The sequence below is a fragment of the Salvelinus sp. IW2-2015 genome, linkage group LG31 (genome assembly GCF_002910315.2).
Source record: "Salvelinus sp. IW2-2015 linkage group LG31, ASM291031v2, whole genome shotgun sequence".
Classification (NCBI taxonomy): Eukaryota; Metazoa; Chordata; class Actinopteri; order Salmoniformes; family Salmonidae; genus Salvelinus; species Salvelinus sp. IW2-2015.
This window is the reverse complement of record NC_036870.1, coordinates 2,727,335-2,746,357: the sequence shown is the minus strand read 5'-3', so window position 1 is coordinate 2,746,357 and position 19,023 is coordinate 2,727,335. Positions and strand designations below refer to the sequence as shown.

Genomic DNA, 19,023 nt, shown 5'->3' with positions numbered 1-19,023 from the left:
CTTACAAATTTGGTGCATTCACCTTATGATATCCAGTGGAACAACCACTTTAAATAGTGCATCTAACTCTTTTAAGGGGGGGGGGGGGTTTAGAAGGATTACTTTATCCTATCCTAGGTATTCCTTAAAGAGGTGGTGTTTCAGGTGTTTCCGGAAGGTGGTGATTGACTCCGCTGACCTGGCGTCGTGGGGGAGTTTGTTCACCATTGGGGTGCCAGAGCAGCGAACAGTTTTGAAGTATCGTATAATATCATATCGTGATGTCCCTGGAAATTCCTAGCCCTATTAATTTGTGCTGCAAATCTCAGTTATGATGACTCACAAGACAAGTCGAATAATCATGTATACAGCCAGTATCTTTACAGCAAGTATCAGTTGAAGTCGGAAATTTACATACACCTTAGCCAAATACATTTAAACTCAGTTTGTCACAATTCCTGACATTTAATCTCAGTAAAAATTCCCTGTCTTAGGTCAGTTAGGATCACCACTTGATTTTAAGAATATGAAATGTCAGAATAATAGTAGAGAGATTGATTTATTTCAGCTTTTATTTCTTTCATCACATTCCAGTGGGTCAGAAGTTTACATGCACTCAATTAGTATTTGGTAGCATTGCTTTAAATTGTTTAACTTGGGTCAAACGTTTCGGGTAGCCTTCCACACGCTTCCCACAATAAGTTGGGTGAATTTTGGCCCATTCCTCCTGACAGAGCTGGTGTAACAGAGTTAGGATTGTAGGCCTCCTTGCTCGCACATGCGTTTTCAGTTCTGCCCACAAATTTCCTATAGGTTTGAGGTAAAGGCTTTGTGATGGCCACTCCAATACATTGACTGTGTTGTCCTTAAGCCATTTTGCCACAACTTTGCAAGTATGCTTGGGGTCATTGCCCATTTGGAAGACCCATTTGTGACCAAGCTTTAACTTCCTGACTGATGTCTTGAGATGTTGCTTCAATATATCCACATAATTTTCCTCCTCATGATGCCATCTATTTTGTGAAGTGCACCAGTCCCTCCTGCAGCAAGCACCCACATCATGATGCTGGCACCCCCGTGCTTCATGGTTGGGATGGTGTCTTCGGCTTGCAAGCCTCACCTTTCTCCTCCAACGGTCCCATCCACTTCCTTTGTCTCTCTCTCCCTTGGTAAACCCATAGCCAGAGGAATGCACAGGAAGGCATCTTCCACTGTCCCAGGGACTGATGCTAAAGCCAATGTCTCCTATTAGGAAGCTAGACGGATCTCTACGGKGGGATGGAGAGAGAGAGATATATTGAGATAAAAGAGAGAGTTCAGTAGACGAAAAGAGACAAGAGAGAACAAGAAACAAAGAAAAGAAAAGAAAAGAGAGAGCAAGAGAACAAGTTGCAGCAGTGCCTCCTTCCCACATCCCGCTGGACTTCCGGTTAGCCTGTGGGCCTTCCATCCAGAGAAACAAACAAAAGCGGGAACTGGAACCTGGGATGCAGCAGCACAGCAGAGCAGCCRGAGCAGCAGCCACAGAGGACACCGGGCTATTTCTAAACATGTTGATTGGTCTATCTAAGCGTTCTGTCGGTCTGAGGGGGAAGACGACAGAGCGGCAGGCTTTGGTGTGAAAGACAGAGCTGGATATTGTGTTCTCTTGGTCGGGGCACGTGCCTTTTATATAGAAACCAAGGGGTTTAAATATCGTCCGCCTTGGCCCCCGGAGGAGGGAAAGTATGCAGAGCATGTCGTCGGCATGACAGAGCTGGAAGAGGGGAACGTTGTAAATCTATTGCGTAAGTCTCACTGCACGCAAGGGTAAACTTTGCGAAGGGACGTTGTGTGTTAAGCGTATGATCGACTTTGATTGTTGCTTTAATGATATGGTTTAATATTTTTTCATACATTATACTCTATTATCATTTTTATGTAGAGACAGATGGCAATTTACTTTTGGGGAAGGGGGGATCCAAAATAGGACAAGGTAGTGCTCTTTTCCCCTGGTTTACATTCGCTCTTTTGCAGGTTTTACCATATCATTTATTCCAACCTAGACACATTTCCTCATCTGCTTGCATCTGCCTCCCCTTTATCAAGGTGTTTAGGTACTTCCCTTTATCAAGGTGTTTAGGTACTTCCCTTTATCAAGGTGTTTAGGTACTTCCCTTTACCAAGGTGTTTAGGTACTCCTTTAACCAAGGTGTTTAGGTACTTCCCTTTACCAAGGTGTTTAGGTACTTCCCTTTACCAAGGTTTTAGGTACTTCCCTTTACCAAGGTGTTTAGGTACTTCCCTTATCCAAAGGTGTTTAAGGTACTTCCCTTTATCAAGGTGTTTAGGTACTTCCCTTTACCCAAGTGTTTAGGTACTTCCCTTTATCAAGGTGTTTAGGTACTTCCCTTTATCAAGGTGTTTAGGTACTTCCTTTATCAAGGTGTTTGGACTTCCTTTACCAAGGTGTTTAGGTACTTCCCTTTATAAGGTGTTAGGTAACTTCCTTTATCAAGGTGTTTAGGTACTTCCTTTATCAAGGTGTTTAGGTACTTCCCTTTATCAAGGTGTTTAGGTACTTCCCTTTCATCAAGGTGTTTAGGTACTCCTTTATCAAGGTGTTTAGGTACTTCCTTTATCAAGGTGTTTAGGTACTTCCCTTTAACCAGGTGTTTAGGTACTTCCTTTATCAAGGTGTTTGGTACTTCCTTTATCAAGGTGGTTTAGGTACTTCCCTTTACAAGGTGTTTAGGTACTCCCTTTATCCAAGGTGTTTAGGTACTTCCCTTTATCAAGGTGTTAGGTACTTTCCCTTACCAAGGTGTTTAGGTACTTCCCTTTATCAAGGTGTTTGGTACTTCCCTTTATCAAGGTGTTTAGGTACTTCCCTTTATCAAGGTGTTTAGGTACTTCCTTTATCAAGGTGTTTGGTAGCTTCCCTTTACCAAGGTGTTTGGTACTTCCCTTTACCAAAGGTGTTTAGGTACTTCCCTTTACCAAAGGTGTTTAGGTACTTCCCTTTACCAAGGTGTTTAGGTACTTCCCTTTATCAAGGTGTTTAGGTACTTCCCTTTATCAAGGTGTTTAGGTACTTCCCTTTACCAAGGTGTTTAGGTACTTCCCTTTACCAAGGTGTTTAGGTACTTCCCTTTATCAAGGTGTTGTTAGGTACTTCCTTTAACCAAGGTGTTTAGGTACTTCCCTTTACCAAGGTGTTTAGGTACTTCCCTTTACAAGGTGTTTAGGTACTTCCTTTACCAAGGTGTTTAGGTACTTCCCTTTATCAAGGTGTTTAGGTACTTCCCTTTACCAAGGTGTTTAGGTACTTCCCTTTATCAAGGTGTTTAGGTACTTCCCTTTATCAGGTGTTTAGGTACTTCCCTTTACCAAGATGTTTAGGTACTCCCTTTATCAAGGTGTTTAGGTACTTCCCTTATCAAGGTGTTAGGTACTTCCCTTTATCAAGGTGTTTGTCTTCCCTTTACCAAGGTGTTTAGGTACTTCCCTTTATCAAGGTGTTTAGGTACTTCCATTTATCAAGGTGTTTAGGTACTTCCCTTTATCAAGGTGTTTAGGTACTTCCCTTTTATCAAGGTGTTTTAGGTACTTCCTTTATCAAGGTGTTTAGGTACGTCCCTTTATCAAGGTGTTTAGGTACTTCCCTTTATCAAGGTGTTTAGGTACTTCCCTTTATCAAAGTGTTTAGGTACTTCCTTTATCAAGGTGTTTAGGTACTTCCCTTTACCAAGGTGTTTAGGTACTTCCCTTTATCAAGGTGTTTTAGGTACTTCCCTTTTACCCAAGGTGTTTAGGTACTTCCCTTTATCAAGGTGTTTGGTACTTCCCTTTATCAAGGTGTTTTAGGTACTTCCCTTTATCAAGGTGTTTAGGTACTTCCCTTTATCAAGGTGTTTGTACTTTCCCTTTACCAAGGTGTTGGTACTTCCCTTTACCAAGGTGTTTAGGTATTCCCTTTACCAAGTGTTTAGGTACTTCCCTTAAAGGTGTTTAGGTACTCCTTTATCAAGGTGTTTAGGTACTTCCTTTATCAAGGTGTTTAGGTACTTCCCTTTATCAAGGGTTGTTAGGTACTTCCCTTTACCAAGGTTGTTTAGGTACTTCCCTTTACAAGGTGTTTTAGGTACTTCCCCTTTATCAAGGGTGTTTTAGGTACTTCCCTTTATCAAGGTGTTTAGGTACTTCCCTTTATCAAGGTGTTTAGGTACTTCCCTTTAATATCCCAAGGTGTTTGGTAGCTTTAAAGGTCGCTTTTATAGTGTTTAGGTACTAACTCCAACAATGTGGTTTTTAATCAGGTGTTTAGGGACTAATCGCCTTTATCAAGGTTGTTTAGGTACTTCCCTTTAATTACAACCGGTGTTTGGTACCTCCCTTTATCAGGTGGGTAGATAAAGGTAGTATCCCTTTAATCAGAAGGTGTTTAGGTACTTCCCTTTATCAAGGTGTTAGGTACTTTTCCGGGTAACTAACAAGGTGTTTAGGTACTTCCTCGTATACCCTAAGGTGTTCTAAGGTACTTCCCTTACGAAGGTGTTAAGGGATATCTCCTTTCCCTCTATCTTAAGGTTTTAGGATACTTCCCCTTTATTCCAGGTGTTTAGGTACTTCCCTTTAATTCAAGGGTTAGGTAAACTTCCTACTTTTATAAGTTTTAGTACTTCCTTTTTCAAGCGGATTTTGGTATCCTTATCAACGGTGTTTGGTACTTGTTAAAGTGTGTACACTCCGTTTATTCAAGAAGGTGATGTTAACTCTAACCCTTTGATCAAGTGTGAGTACTCCTTTACAAGACTCACCAAGTTTGTGGTCTTTCCCTTTAAAGGTGTGTACCTATAAGGTGTAGTACTCCCATAAAGTTTATGTATCCTTCCCTTTTCAGGGTACTCCCTATAAGGATTACTTCCGGGTTTAGAGGTCGTTAGGACTCTCTTACCAAGGTGTTTAGTACTTCCTTTATTTGGTCAAAGGTGTAAATTTGGAGGTATCACGCTTATCAAGTCTGTTGAGACATTCTTATCAGAGTTGGTATTGGATACATATAGGCCCTTATCAAGGTTTTGTACTTCCCTTTATCCAAGTGTGGTTTGGTACTTCCCTTTTAATCAAGGTGTTTAGGTACTTCCCTTTATCAAAGGTGTTTAGGTACTCCCTTTCAAGTGTTTGTACTTCCTTACCAACGTGTTTAGGTACTTCCCTTAACCAAGGTTGTTTAGGTACCTGTCCTTTAAACAAGGGTTTAGGTATTAGGTACTTCCCTTTCCAAGGTGTTTAGGTACTTCGCCTTTATCAATGTGTTTAGGTACTTCCTTTTACCCAAGTCGTTTACGGTACTTCCCTTTATCAAGGTGTTTAAGGTACTCTTGTACTCAAGGTGTTTAGGTAACTTTCCCTTTATCAAGGTGTTTAGGTACTTCCTTTATCAATGTGTTTAGGGTTACTTCCCTTTACAAGGTGTTTAGGTAACTCCTTTATTCAAGGTGTTTAGTACTTCCCTTTATCAAGGTGTTGGTACTTCCCGTTTATATCAGGTGTTTAGGTACTTTCCCTTATCAAGGGTGTTACGGTACTTCCCTTTACCAAGGTGTTTAGGTACTTCCTTTATCAAGGTGTTTAGGGTACTTCCCTTTATCAAGGTGTTTGGTACTTTCCCTTTATCAAGGTGTTTAGTACTTCCCTTATCAATGGTGTTTGTACTTCCTTATCCAAGGGTTTAGGTACTTCCCTAATCAAGGTTGTTAGGGTCTTCCCTTTATTATCAGGTGTTTAGGGTCTTCCCTTTATCAAGGTGTTAGGTAACTTCCCTTTATCAGGTGTTAGGTACTTCGCTTTATCAAGGGTGTTAGGTACTTCCCTTTATCAAGGTGTTAGGTACTTCCGTTTATCAAGGTGTTGAGGGTACTTCCCTTAATCAAGGTTTTAAGGTACTTCCCTTTATCAGGTGTTTAGGTATTTCCCTTTATTCAAGTGTTATGTTCTTTCAAGGTGTTATGTCATTCCTTACAAGGTGTTTAGGTACTTCCCTTTACCAAGGGTTTAGGTACTTCCCTGTTATCCAAAGGTTTAAGGTACTTTCCCTTTACCAAGGTGTTTTAGTACTTCCCTTTACGCAACAGGTGCTTTAGGTACTTCCCTTTATCCCAAGGTGTTTGTATTTAGGTTACTTCCTTGATCAATGTGTTTAGGTACTTCCCTTTATCAAGCTGTTATTTGGTAGCTTCCCTTTCAAGGTGTTTAGGTACTTCCTTTATCAAGGTGGTTAAGGTAGCTTCCCTTTATCAAGGGTGTTAGGTACTTTCCTTTATCAAGCGTGTTTAGGTACTTCCCTTTAATCAAGGTTTAGGTACTTCACTTTATCAGGTGTTTTAGGTACTTTTCCCTTTATCAAGGTGTTTAGGTAGCTGTCCCTTTACCAAAGGTGTTTCCCCTTATGCACTACGCTTTTCCGTGTGCTAACTTTTACAATACCACAGGTCAGTATAGTCTACCAGTCTAACGGTCTATCCTGCCCTCTAGCCACCATTCATAGTSACAATAGCGGTACAGTAGGTGGATCGTTTGTCCAGATCCGCAAAAGGCAATCATATCACACATAAAAACATAACGGCGCAAAAGACCTGTGCTTGGAATTGTTTATTTCGATTTGGATCAGTTGGTGGGCCTACWCAACGGTTTATAAGGTGTAGAAAGGCAGGACAGTCTGGCTGTATTTTTACTTCTGATACTGAATCTGTCTGTTGCAGATCATCATTCTCCCAAGTCGTCCTATAATAATGTGGCCACATATGCTCCCGGCAGACCCAGTTATTCAGGGAAGTTTAACACACACTGTGCCTCCTCTCCAATCCAAGCGGCTATTCCMTGCACACCTAGAATGCTTCAATATAGCCGAAATATTTATCATTGAACTTTTTTAAATGTATTACCTTTTAAATGTGGCATAAACAAAACCAGTCACAATGTTTTAATCTGATTAAGCTACTTCAAAAGTCTCCGGTTGGCATGTGCACGTTCATCCAAAATATAATTTCAGCGTCCTCAAAATGGCTTGAAGTAAACCAGGTTTCCATCCAACCTTTTTATGCGAGTAAAGGAGTCTACATGTCGGATAAAAAAAATGTCAGGACATCATGGGAAAGCAGGCAGTTTGTTAAGCTACAGATGAAATAAATGATGATGAACTTCACAGGGTGGTGAAAGTGCACAGTGATGAGGTTGATGCTCCTTTCCAATAAATATCGAGGGTCTTATTCTGGTGAAGGATGATCGATGCTTAGCTGCCATTTGACAAATAAAAATTATCTTGCACTTTTGTCCATAATAATCTCATCATGTAAGAGGCTAGACCTGCACTGTTGTCTAGAGCGCACGGACCAATACCAGAGTGGTCACATTTGCTATATTTGCGCAACATTTTGGCAAAACCATCAGTAGGCCTAGAGTTSAAAATMTCATGGAAATCCATTTAACTTGTGTTTTATTCAGTATGTGGGAATTTAATTTCAAAAGTACGTTTTTATGCGCACTATGTATTGACGCACGGACTTTCTATCTGTATCAAGTCAATTTTAAGGAAACACAACTCTGATGGGGCATGAGTAATGACGTCAGACTCTTGCTGCCTGTGATTCTCTACCAACCTCTACGCAGACGACACCGATTCTGTATACTTCTGTCCCTCTGGACACTGGTTAACTAACCTCCAGACGAGCTTCAATGCCATACAACTCTCTTTCCGTGCCTCCCAACTCTTAAATGCAAGTAAAAACTAAATGCACACCTCAATCCAAATCACTGCCTGCAACCTGCCCGCCTGTCCAGCATCACTACTCGGATGGTTCTGACAACTACAAATACCTAAAGGGGTCTGAAGGTTTTAGGACTTGTAACCTCCTTCCAGATCACATTAAGCGATCATCCAATCCAAAATTAAAGTTCTAGAATCGGCTCCTATTTTGCGCAACAAAGCATCTATCACCTCATGCTGCCAAACATACCCTCGTAAAAACTCCGACTATCCTACCGATCGCTTGAATTCGGCGATGTCATTGTATAAAATACCATCCAACCACTTCTACTCAGCAAATTGGATGAAGTACTATCAGCAGTGGCCACATCCGTTGTCACCAAAGCCCCATATACTAAACCCACCCACTGCGACCTTATGCTCGCCCGTTGGCTGCCCTCGCTCTCATATTCGCACCAAACCCACGGCCTCCAGAATCATCTATAATCTTGCTAGGTAAAGGCCGCCTTATCTCAGCTCACTGGTCACCATGCAGACAGCCCACCGTTGAGAACACGCTCCCACAGGTATATTCACTGGTCACCCCCAAAGCCAATTCTCTTTTGGCCGCCTTGCCTTCCATTCTCTGCTGCAATGACTAGAACAATCTGCCAAAAACAACTGAAGCTGGAGACTCAGTATCTCCCTCACTAACTTTAAGACCACCAGCGTCAGAGCACTCACAGACACTCACCTGTTACATAGCCCATTTAAATAGGCCCTTCCAACTACCCTCATTCCCCATACTGTATTTTATTTATTTTTCGTCCATTGCAACTCGCAGTGCTCACTGCACATATCATTTCTGCACACATCACTCCGCAGTTTAATTTGTAATTTAATTATTTCGCCACTAGGCCTATTATTGCCTTACCTCCTGTATGCTCCTCATTTGCACCACGACTGTATATAGACTTTTTTTCTATTTATTATACTGTTTATGTTGTTTACTCGTGTTTTGTGATCGCACTGCTTTGCTATCTGGCCAGTCGCAGTTGTAAATACGAACTTGTTCTCAACTAGCCTTACCTGGTAAAAAAGGTAAATGAAAACATATTTAAAATCTTCAGGCGTTTTTCCCATTGTCCCCAAGGCTATGAACCAGACTTGTGGAGGTACTACAAATATTTTTTCTAACGGTTTGCTGATTTCTTTGAGATTTCCCATGAATGTCAAGAAAAGAGGCACTGAGTTTGAAGGTAGCCTTGAAATACATCCACGTAGGGACAACCTCCCTATTGACGCAAATGATGTCAATTAGCCTATCAGAAGCTTCTAAAGCATGACATCATTTTCGGAATTTTCCAAGCTGTTTAAAGGCACAGTCAATTAAACGTATGTGAACTTCTGACCCACTGGAATTGGATACAGTGAATATAAGTGAAATAATCTGTCTGTAAACAATTGTTGGAGAAAAAAAAAAACCTGTGTCATGCACAAAGTAGATGTCCACCGACTTGCCAAAACTATAGTTTTAACAAGAAATTGTGGAGTGTTGAAAAAACGAGTTTTAATGACTCCAACCTACGTGTATGTGAACTTCAGACCTCAACTGTATATCCGCCTCACACAAAATCCACATCTGCAAAGGTTACTCAAAACCTAAAACTTTAAGCATTTGTTCTCAAACCCTTGTTGTCTTCAAGCAGTAAAGATACAGTGTGTCCTCCCATCCACTTCCTTTGTCTCTCTCTCCCTTTGTAAAACCCATAGCCAGATGAATGCACCAGGAAGGCAGCTTCCACTGTCCCAGGACTGATGCTAAAGCCAATGTCTCCTATTAGAAGCTAGACGGATCTCTACGGCGGATGGAGAGAGAGAATATATTGAGATAAAAGAGAGATTTCAGTAGACGAAAAGAGACAAGAGAGAACAAGAAACAAAGAAAAAAAAAAAAGAGAGAGCAAGAGAACAAGGTGCAGCAGTGCCTCCTTCCACATCCCGCTGGACTTCCGGTTAGCCTGTGGGCCTTCCATCCAGAGAAACAAACAAAAGCGGAACTGAACCTGGATGCAGCAGCACAGCAGAGCAGCCCGAGCAGCAGCCACAGAGGACACCGGCTATTCTAAACATGTTGATTGGTCTATCTAAGCTTCTGTCGGTCTGAGGGGAAGACACACAGAGCGGCAGGCTTTGTGTGAAAGACAGAGCTGGATATTGTTTCTCTTGTCGGGCACGTGCCTTTTAATAGAAACCAAGGGGTTAAATATCGTCCGCCTTGGCCCCCGGAGGAGGAAATATGCAGAGCATGTCGTCGCATGACAGAGCTGAAGAGGGAACGTTTAAATCTATTGCGTAAGTCTCACTCATGCAAGGGTAAACTTTGCGAAGACGTTGTGTGTTAAGCGTATGATCGACTTTGATTGTTGCTTTAATATATGGTTTAATATTTTTTCATACATTTATACTCTATTATAATTTTTATTAGAGACAGATGGCAATTTACTTTTGGGGAAGGGGGAATCCAAAATAGGACTACGTAGTTGCTCTTTTCCCCTGGTTTACATTCGCTCTTTGCAGTTTTACCATATCATTTATTCCCAACCCTAACACATGTCTCCTCATCTGACTTCAGTATCAGGTGGTACTTCCCCCTTTATCAAGTGTTTTATAGTACTTCCCTTTATCAAGTGTGTTTCAAGTGTTTACTTCCTTATCAAGCTGTTTAGGTATCTTTACCAAGGTGTTTATGGTACTTCCCTATCAAGGTGTTAGGTACTTCCCTTTTACCAAGGTGTTTAGGTACTTCCCTTTACCAAGGTGTTTAGGTACTTCCCTTATCAAGGTGTTTAGTACTTCCCTTTATCAAGGTGTTTAGGTACTTCCCTTACCAAGGTGTTTAGGTACTTCCCTTACCAGTGTTAGGTACTTCTACCAAGGTTTTTACTCCCTTTATCAATGTTTAGTACTTCCTTTACCAAGGTGTTAAGTACTTCCCTTTATCAAGTGTTTAGTAACTTCCCTTTACCAAGGTGTTTAGGTACTTCCCTTTATCAAGGTTTTAGGTACTTCCCTTTACCAAGTGTTTAAGTACTTCCCTTTACAAGTGTTTAGTACTTCCCTTTACAAGGTGTTTAGGTACTTCCCTTTACCAAGTGTTTAGTACTTCCCTTTATCAAGAGTTGTTTATGACTTCCCTTTACCAAGGTGTTTAGGTACTTCCCTTTTATATCAAGGGTTTAGTACTTCCCTTACCAAGTGTTAGGTACTTCCCTTTATCAAGTGTTAGACTTCCCTTTATCAAGGTGTTTAGTACTTCCCTTTATCAAGTGTTTAGGTACTTCCCTTTACAAGGTGTTTAGGTACTTCCCTTTATCAAGGTGTTTGGTACTTCCCTTTATCAAGGTGTTTAGTACTTCCCTTTATCAAGGTGTTTAGTACTTCCCTTTATCAAGGTGTTTAGTACTTCCCTTATCAAGTGTTTGGTACTTCCCTTTACCAAGGTGTTTAGGTACTTCCCTTTACCAAGTTTTAGGTACTTCCTTTATCAAGGTGTTTAGGTACTTCCCTTATCAAGTGTTTGGTACTTCCCTTTATCAAGGTGTTAGTATTCCCTTTATCAAGGTGTTTAAGGTACTTCCCTTTATCAAGTGTTTAGGTACTTCCCTTTACCAATGTGTTTAGTACTTCCCTTTACCAAGGGTGTTAGGTACTTCCCTTTACCAAGGTGTTTAGGTACTTCCTTTATCAAGGTGTTAGTACTTCCTTATCAAGTGTTTGTACTTCCCTTTATCAAGTGTTTAGGTACTCCCTTATCAAGGTGTTTAGGTACTTCCCTTTGACCAAGGTGTTTAGGTACTTCCCTTACCAAGTGTTTAGGTACTTCCCTTTATCAAGGTGTTTAGGTACTTCCCTTTACCAAGGTTTTAGGTACTTCCCTTTATCAATGTGTTTAGGTACTTCCACTTTATCAAGGTGTTAGGTACTTCCCTTTATCAAGGTGTTGTACTTCCTTTATCAAGGTGTTTAGGTACTTCCCTTTACAAGGTGTTTAGTACTTCCCTTTATCAAGGTGTTAGGTACTTCCCTTATCAAGGTGTTTGTACTTCCCTTTACAAGGTTTTAACTTCCCTTTATCAAGGTGTTTGTACTTCTTATCAAGGTTTTATACTTCCCTTTATCAAGGTGTTTGGTACTTCCCTTTATCAAGTGTTTAGTACTTCCTTTATCCAAGTGTTTATACTCCCTTTATCAAGGTGTTAGGTACTTCCCTTTATCAAGGTGTTTAGGTACTTCCCTTTATCAAGGGTTTAGTACTTCCCTTTATCAAGGTGTTGTACTTCCCTTTATCAAGTGATTTAGGTACTTCCCTTTACACAAGTGTTTAGTCTTCCCTTTACCAAGGCGTTTAGACTTCCCTTTATCAAAGGTGTTTAGTACTTCCCTTTATCAATTCTAGGTACTTCCCTTTATCAAGGTGTTTAGGTACTTCCCTTTATCAAGGTGTTTAGGTACTCCCTTTACCAAGGTGTTTAGTACTTCCCTTACCAAGGTGTTTAGGTACTTCCCTTATCAAGGTGTTTAGGTACTTCCCTTTCTCAAGGTGTTTGGTACTTCCCTTTATCAAGGTGTTTTACTTCCCTTTATCAAGGCTTACGTACTTCCCTTTACCAAGTGTTTATACTCCCTTACAGTGTTAGGTACTCCTTACAGGTGTTTAGTACTTCCCTTTATCAAGTGTTTAGGACTTCCCTTTACAAGTGTTTAGGTACTTCCCTTTACAAGGTGTTTAGGTACTTCCCTTTATCAAGGTGTTTAGTACTTCCCTTTATCAATGTGTTTAGTACTTCCCTTATCAAGTGATTCCGTTTCAATGTTGTACTTCCCTTTATCAAGGTGTTTAGGTACTTCCCTTTATCAAGGTGTTTAGTACTTCCCTTTATCAAGGTGTTTAGTACTTCCCTTTATCAAGGTGTCTGGTACTTCCCTTTATCAAGTGTTTGGTACTTCCCTTTATCAATGTGTTTGGTACTTCCCTTTATCAAGTGTTTGTACTTCCCTTATCAAGGTTTTAGGGCTCGCCGTGTATCAAGTGTTTGGTACTTCCTTTCAAGGTTGGACTTCCCTTTATCAAGGTGTTTAGTACTTTCCTTTATCAAGGTGTTTAGGTACTTCCCTTTATCAAGGTGTTTAGGTACTCCCTTTATCAAGTGTTTAGGTACTTCCCTTTACCAAGGTGTTTGATTCCCTCTTTTCAAGTTTAGGTACTTCCCTTTATCAAAGGTGTTTAGGTACTTCCCTTTATCAAGGTGTTTAGAGTACTTCCCTTATTCAAGGGTTTAGGTACTTCCCTTTACCAAGGTGTTTAGGTACTTGCCCTTTACAATGTCGTTTAGGTTACTTCCCTTTATCAAGGTGTTTGGTACTTCCCTTTATCAAGGTGTTTAGGTACTTCCCTTATCAAGGTGTTTAGGTACTTCCCTTCAAGTGTTTAGTACTTCCCTTATCAAGGTGTTTAGGTTACTTCCCTTTATCAATGTGTTTGGTACTTCCCTTTATCAAGGTTTAGTACTTCCCTTTTATCAAAGGTGTTTAGGTACTTCCCTTTATCAAGTGTTTAGTACTTCCCCTTATCAAGTGTTTAGGTACTTCCCTTTATCAAGGTGTTTAGGTACTTCCCTTAATCAAGTGTTAGATCTTAGCAAGGTGTTTAGTACTTCCCTTTACCATCTGTGATTTAGGTGGTACTCCCGTTACCAAGGTGTGTAGGTCTGTAACACAACATATCCCTTAATCCAAACCAGGGTCTCGTTAGACGTAAGCGACTTGCTCCTTCCTAGAGTTTAGCTTTCAACATGTTACCCGCATTCTACTCAAATACCTGAATTTAAGAGTTACTTCCCTATATATCACTAGCATGTTTAATCGGTTCACTTTCCCCTTTATCAATGAGATTTGTTACCAGGATACAACATATGCCACTTCTCACACAGGTGTTTACCGGTTCACTATATATCTTCCCATTTATGCGAGAGTGTGTGAGCGTACTTCACTAAATCAATGTTTAGGTACTTCCCTTAATCAGCAGGTGTTGGACTTCCCCGTTAATCAAGGATGTTCCCCTTATGCACTACGCTGTTTCCGGTTGCTAATGCCAATTTAACATTACAATACCCCTCACGTAAGAAACGTCCAGGTATATATGTCTACTAGCCGATCTTCTAACGAGATTAACTAGTCGCGAGCCCTCGTATGCATACCTAATATAACAGCAATATACTCCACCAATAGCCCGAGTAACAGCTTCTACAAGCTCAGGCTGCTGGAGAATTCTCTTGTGTATCACGCCAAGAATCCGCAGTAAAGCTATAGCCCAATCATATCTACCAACATAACAAAAGATTTCGAAACGGCCACAAAAACCTGTTCCGGTTGGTCAGCGCAAAAAGCCACACCAAGTATACTACCCACCACTGAACCGCTGGGGTGGAGAGAGAAGGCGGGGGGGCCGACGTCTTAATGGGACTACTGTTGCGTTGTTCTGGGCCCGCTCATATCGGTCCACCAAACCCAACTGCTCTACATGATCGTCAATTCTATTGTGATATAGCATTCTTTTTCTAAGGGGTACAGTAGCCAGTGCCTTACCCGCAGCCTTACTACGGTCTCATGCATCATCTACATCACGGCCTTATCTAGAAAGGGCAAGACAGTTGCTGCCGGCACGCCGGGCTGCTATTGAAGGGAACTACGCATCCATGACTGTTGGGGTAGTATATATTCCACTATTCACCTCCCCAAAGCCAATGTTCTATCCATTGCGGCGCCAACTTTCCTTTCCGAGTCCTGCTGCATATCTAGACTAGAACCATCATCTGTTAATCCCAAAGTCTGCATCCTTATCGGTAGATAAATGTGGACCCACATCTATACCTTCTCCCTCACTAACCCTCAAAAGGAACAGACACAGGCTGTGCCAAGTGTATTACAGGGGCAAGTAGTTTACCCACAGAGCACTGTTCACTGCACCTGATGCCACTAGCCTCCTCAAATCCTTGTAAATATAAAGCCGCTCTCCGAATGCTACCTCATCCCCATCTCTCTATATTTCCTTATCTGCTGCTGTCCCATTGCATCTCCCTGCAGGCATCATCAACCCGTAGCACATTGCATTCTCATTTACTGATCACATCTATGCCGACACCAAGTGTTTAAATTTGAACATCGAATATTTACATTTTTCATTTAAATCTATTGACCTTCCACTTAATATGTGGCACTAAAATCAAATCCTAGTCCACCCCCCTAATAACGTCTTTTCCCTTTAATCTACCTAACTGCACACTCAAAAGTCTCTCGTTGGCACCATCTGCCCACGTCTCTAATACCAAATAAATACTTATATTCTTTATTTCGCTATTAGTCCGTCAAACATTTGGTTTATATATAGTTGTATAACACATCGTTTTGTCTCTAGCTCTCTAAGTCTTTGTTTACGTCGCCTGAGCTATCACGTCTTTGATCATGTGGCTCAGCGATCATCTGCAGTGTCGTAAATGAGTAACAAATAAAATGTTTCTCAACTCAGGAACATAAACATGGAAAAGCAGCAGTTTGCTAACGCGTACCGCGATGGAGGCTGCGGTTTAAAAAAAATTTAAAGCGTGTTTGTAGAAGTACTAAGAAGCATAACCCAAGTACTATTGTAAAAACTGGTCATATATTTCTCTATATGTAAAAGCATACTGGAATGGTCATTTACCTTTCCCTCTACGCAATTTGCATCTCTGCCGAAAGCATGACTTAGACTGTACTACAGAACCAGACCGTTTTTTGCGTTGAACTCGTGGCACTCAGTGCAGATGGAGTGTATTTGCTTATGATACTTATCCTACAAATACATCTACTTCTTCTTCTCATCTTAAATACTGTGCTTAATCTGTCTTTATGTCAAATATTAACTGCCAGGGGTGCGTTGGCGTGAAGACCCTGGTATTCTTTTCAGAATATTTGCCGGATCAACAGATGTGCAGCGAGCGCCATCTTTGATCAAATAAACAAAGTAACAAAAAACGCCCACCCCTTCTACCATTTAATCATTGCAGAACTTTTCGGGGACGCGGCCCATTAATAATCTTCACATGTAACAGGCCCCTACACAGAGAGCCAGTGATTGGTGCCTTCGCACAATCCAGCTCCAGGTCTATGGCCTTTGTACGGTTCAACAAACGAATGCCGCGAACGACCTAGACCACAGACTATACCAGCTAATTGTACACTCAAATGCCTCATTGTCAGATGTCACTCAGCTATTATCATTCGGAATATGCTTTGGTCTCAACGCCATCCGACATACACGTATGTCTTGGCAAAACCTGTTTCCACTGATCTTATAAAGGCACATGCAACTATAGCAGGCTAATGAACGAAGTGAACTTCTGACCCACTACATGCGAATGGTGATACAGGAAATGTACTATGCATGAATCCATAATTAACTTGTCTGTCTTGTAATTCAGGAAACACATTGTTGTGGAGAAATAATTATCATTTCAAAAGTACTCCGTGTCTTTATGCCGACGCACATATGAATATACTATCCGGACGGCGACGGAGCTTTCTATGTGCTGTAATTCAAGTCAAATCCCTTGAACTATGCCAAACATCATACAGTCTGTATGCAGAGGCGAAAAAAGGACCCCAGAGGTTTCCTCTGTGGAGTAAGCTGTTGAAATTTAAGTTCTTAGGATAACTGGACTCCAACCGTACTGTGTATCCGGGAACATATCATGACCTCACCCGATTTTGCCCCTTTAAGAAGAATATGTGAACTAGAAAACTCTGTAGCACCAGTCACAAAATGCTTCAGAACATCGTGCAAAGGGTTACTCAAAAAACCGAGTAAAATTGCTGTTCTATCTAATAGCACGTACACCCGGAAATCTTCGCTTTTGCTTAGCCATCAAACCCTTAGTTCCCTTTCATCATCACACCGCAGCTATTGACGATACCTATCAGAATCGTGGATAGTGTTCTCACCCATCCAACTCTTTGATAGTAGCGATCATAAACTAACTGTAGCTCCTTGGTGCCATGCAGATAGCAACACATAGAGCCCATAAGCGAAGCAGGCGAATATGTAATATGACACGTAGCTCTATCGTAGTTAACACCATGTGAGACTGGTTATGAATGCCCTAAACGCCTAATAAATGTACTCCTAAAGAAGTGTTAGGGCAGAGAACCAAAGCTGTCAAAGCTACTGCAGGCAGTCTCCCTACGATTCGTGCGTTAGGACGTCTGGAGGATGGTGATGTATGAGAGGAAGACGTGTTAACTATTAGTATTAAATAAAAATGAGATGATGTATTAACAGTTAGAACGATAGCTAATTGAGGAGCGTAAGCGAGACAGATATAGCCTAATGAAAACAGAAGAAGTTTAAAAAAAAAAGAGCATTGGCCAGTGAAGCACCGAAGAAACGAAGTTTGCTGGCAGACAGTCGGCACTCCCCTCTGACCCACATCCCGCTGACTTTTCCGGGTTAGGCCTGGCCTTCCCATCCGCTAGCAGAACATAGACCAAACAAATGACACGGGCAGCACTACCGAAAAGCAGGAGGACAATTATGGAAATCTGATTGTCAGCAGCACTGATTGGCAGAAGTCGCAGCCCCCGAAGCTAACACCACAGAGGACACCGGCTAATTTCTAAACATGGATTGTAAATGGTCTATCTAGAGGCTTCTGGTCGAGCTCTGAGGGGAAGAACACAGAGCGGCAGCTTGGTGGTGAAAAGCAACGAGCGGATATTGTTTGGGAAGTGTTTTTTTGGTATCTCTGGGTAGGTTCGTCGGACGGTCACGTGCCCTTTAATAGGAACAAGGGTTAAATATCGTCCGCCTTGCCCACCAGAGGGAACATGTAATGCAGAGCATGTATCGTCAGCAGTTTATGAGCCATCACCACGAAGCCTCGCTGAAGAGGTCTATACTGTGTTAATCCCTTATGCTAAGGTTAGGCTTGTTCCTCACAGCATCTACTGCAAGGATCAGGGTGACATTGGTTCGTCAAAAACTGCCAAGGGCACTTCGATCATGTATGTAACTGTCGATTGTACCTATCTTGTGGTCTAACAAGGTCATGTAAGTGATAGAGATCATTGTTAAGCGTCCGAAAATATCTTATTCTTCTCATGTATTTAAAAGTATTGATTCGACTTGTGATCTTGTTTTGCTTTTACGATACATGTCTCTTTTAGATTATTGATTTTTGTTTCTATAACTCAATATTATATTCGATCATTATCTTAATTGTTATGTTTTAATTTTTAAGATAAAACACAGATTGGCGAATCGTTATGACTATTGATTGTCTGCTGCAAGGTTCTGATACTGCCTCCGTGATCCAAGAATTGTATAGGACAAGGTAGGCTCTTTTCCCTGGTTTACATTCGCTCTTTTAGCAGTTTACATATACCCATTTATTCCAACCTAGACACATTGTCCTCATCTGCTTGCATCTGCCTCCCCTCTATCAAGTGTTTACGTACTTCCCTTTGTTATCAGAAGAGAGTAAGTATATACAATTGTTACTTACCCAATTTAAATACAATGTATCATTAGTATCACAGGCATACTCAATCAAAGATCATAATCTACTACACGTGTTCTTACGTAAACTGAACAGCCCCTACTCTAGGACAATACAGGTGCTGGTTAACTCCTTTGATACTAGTCGCGCGCATAAACAAACATGGTACCTATATCTCTTGTCAACTCAGGTACATCTCCGTATCTCTAGTCAAAGTGAGTCTACTTTCGGGTTAGCTGGCCCAATGACTCCAACCTCATACATATCTACCTGTTCTAGCACCCGCAAAGACATATCCCTGATATTCACTAAGGTTATATAGTTTAAGAGTATGTCTATCACCTTCTCTTTACACAAGGATCGAGCTATTCACGTAACCTTTCCTTCCGAGCCAAACGATGGAGATTCACGACTGACTCCCGTTATTCAAGCCTTGTGTACAATTAATCTTGCTTCCTTTGCCCACCAACATTCTTTCTTATCTTAGTCCACTACAGTTCTAAAACTTATATTAAATTCCCCTTGTAGGCTTTTCACTGCAGGCAAACTCTTTTTCCTCTATCTTCTGATAGAGCAAGGTTGAGAAACGGTGCTGAAGCGCAAATTCGGGTGTAGGCTATGATAGACAGCCTCTCCTGAATCATTTGACCTGCTACAATTTCATTCACATCTTTTAAAGGCCAAAATCGGCAATTACCAGTTAAGGGAAACCCTGGCCTTTTTCCG

The 19,023-nt window shown here is 41.2% G+C and overlaps 1 protein-coding gene across 1 annotated transcript in view; it reads right to left on the bottom strand.

The window, feature by feature from the left end:
* The window catches only part of LOC111955888 (RNA-binding motif, single-stranded-interacting protein 3), a 282,350-nt gene that overhangs the window by 220,760 nt on the left and 42,567 nt on the right, over positions 1-19,023 (bottom strand). The gene's annotated exons all lie outside the window — the stretch shown is intronic.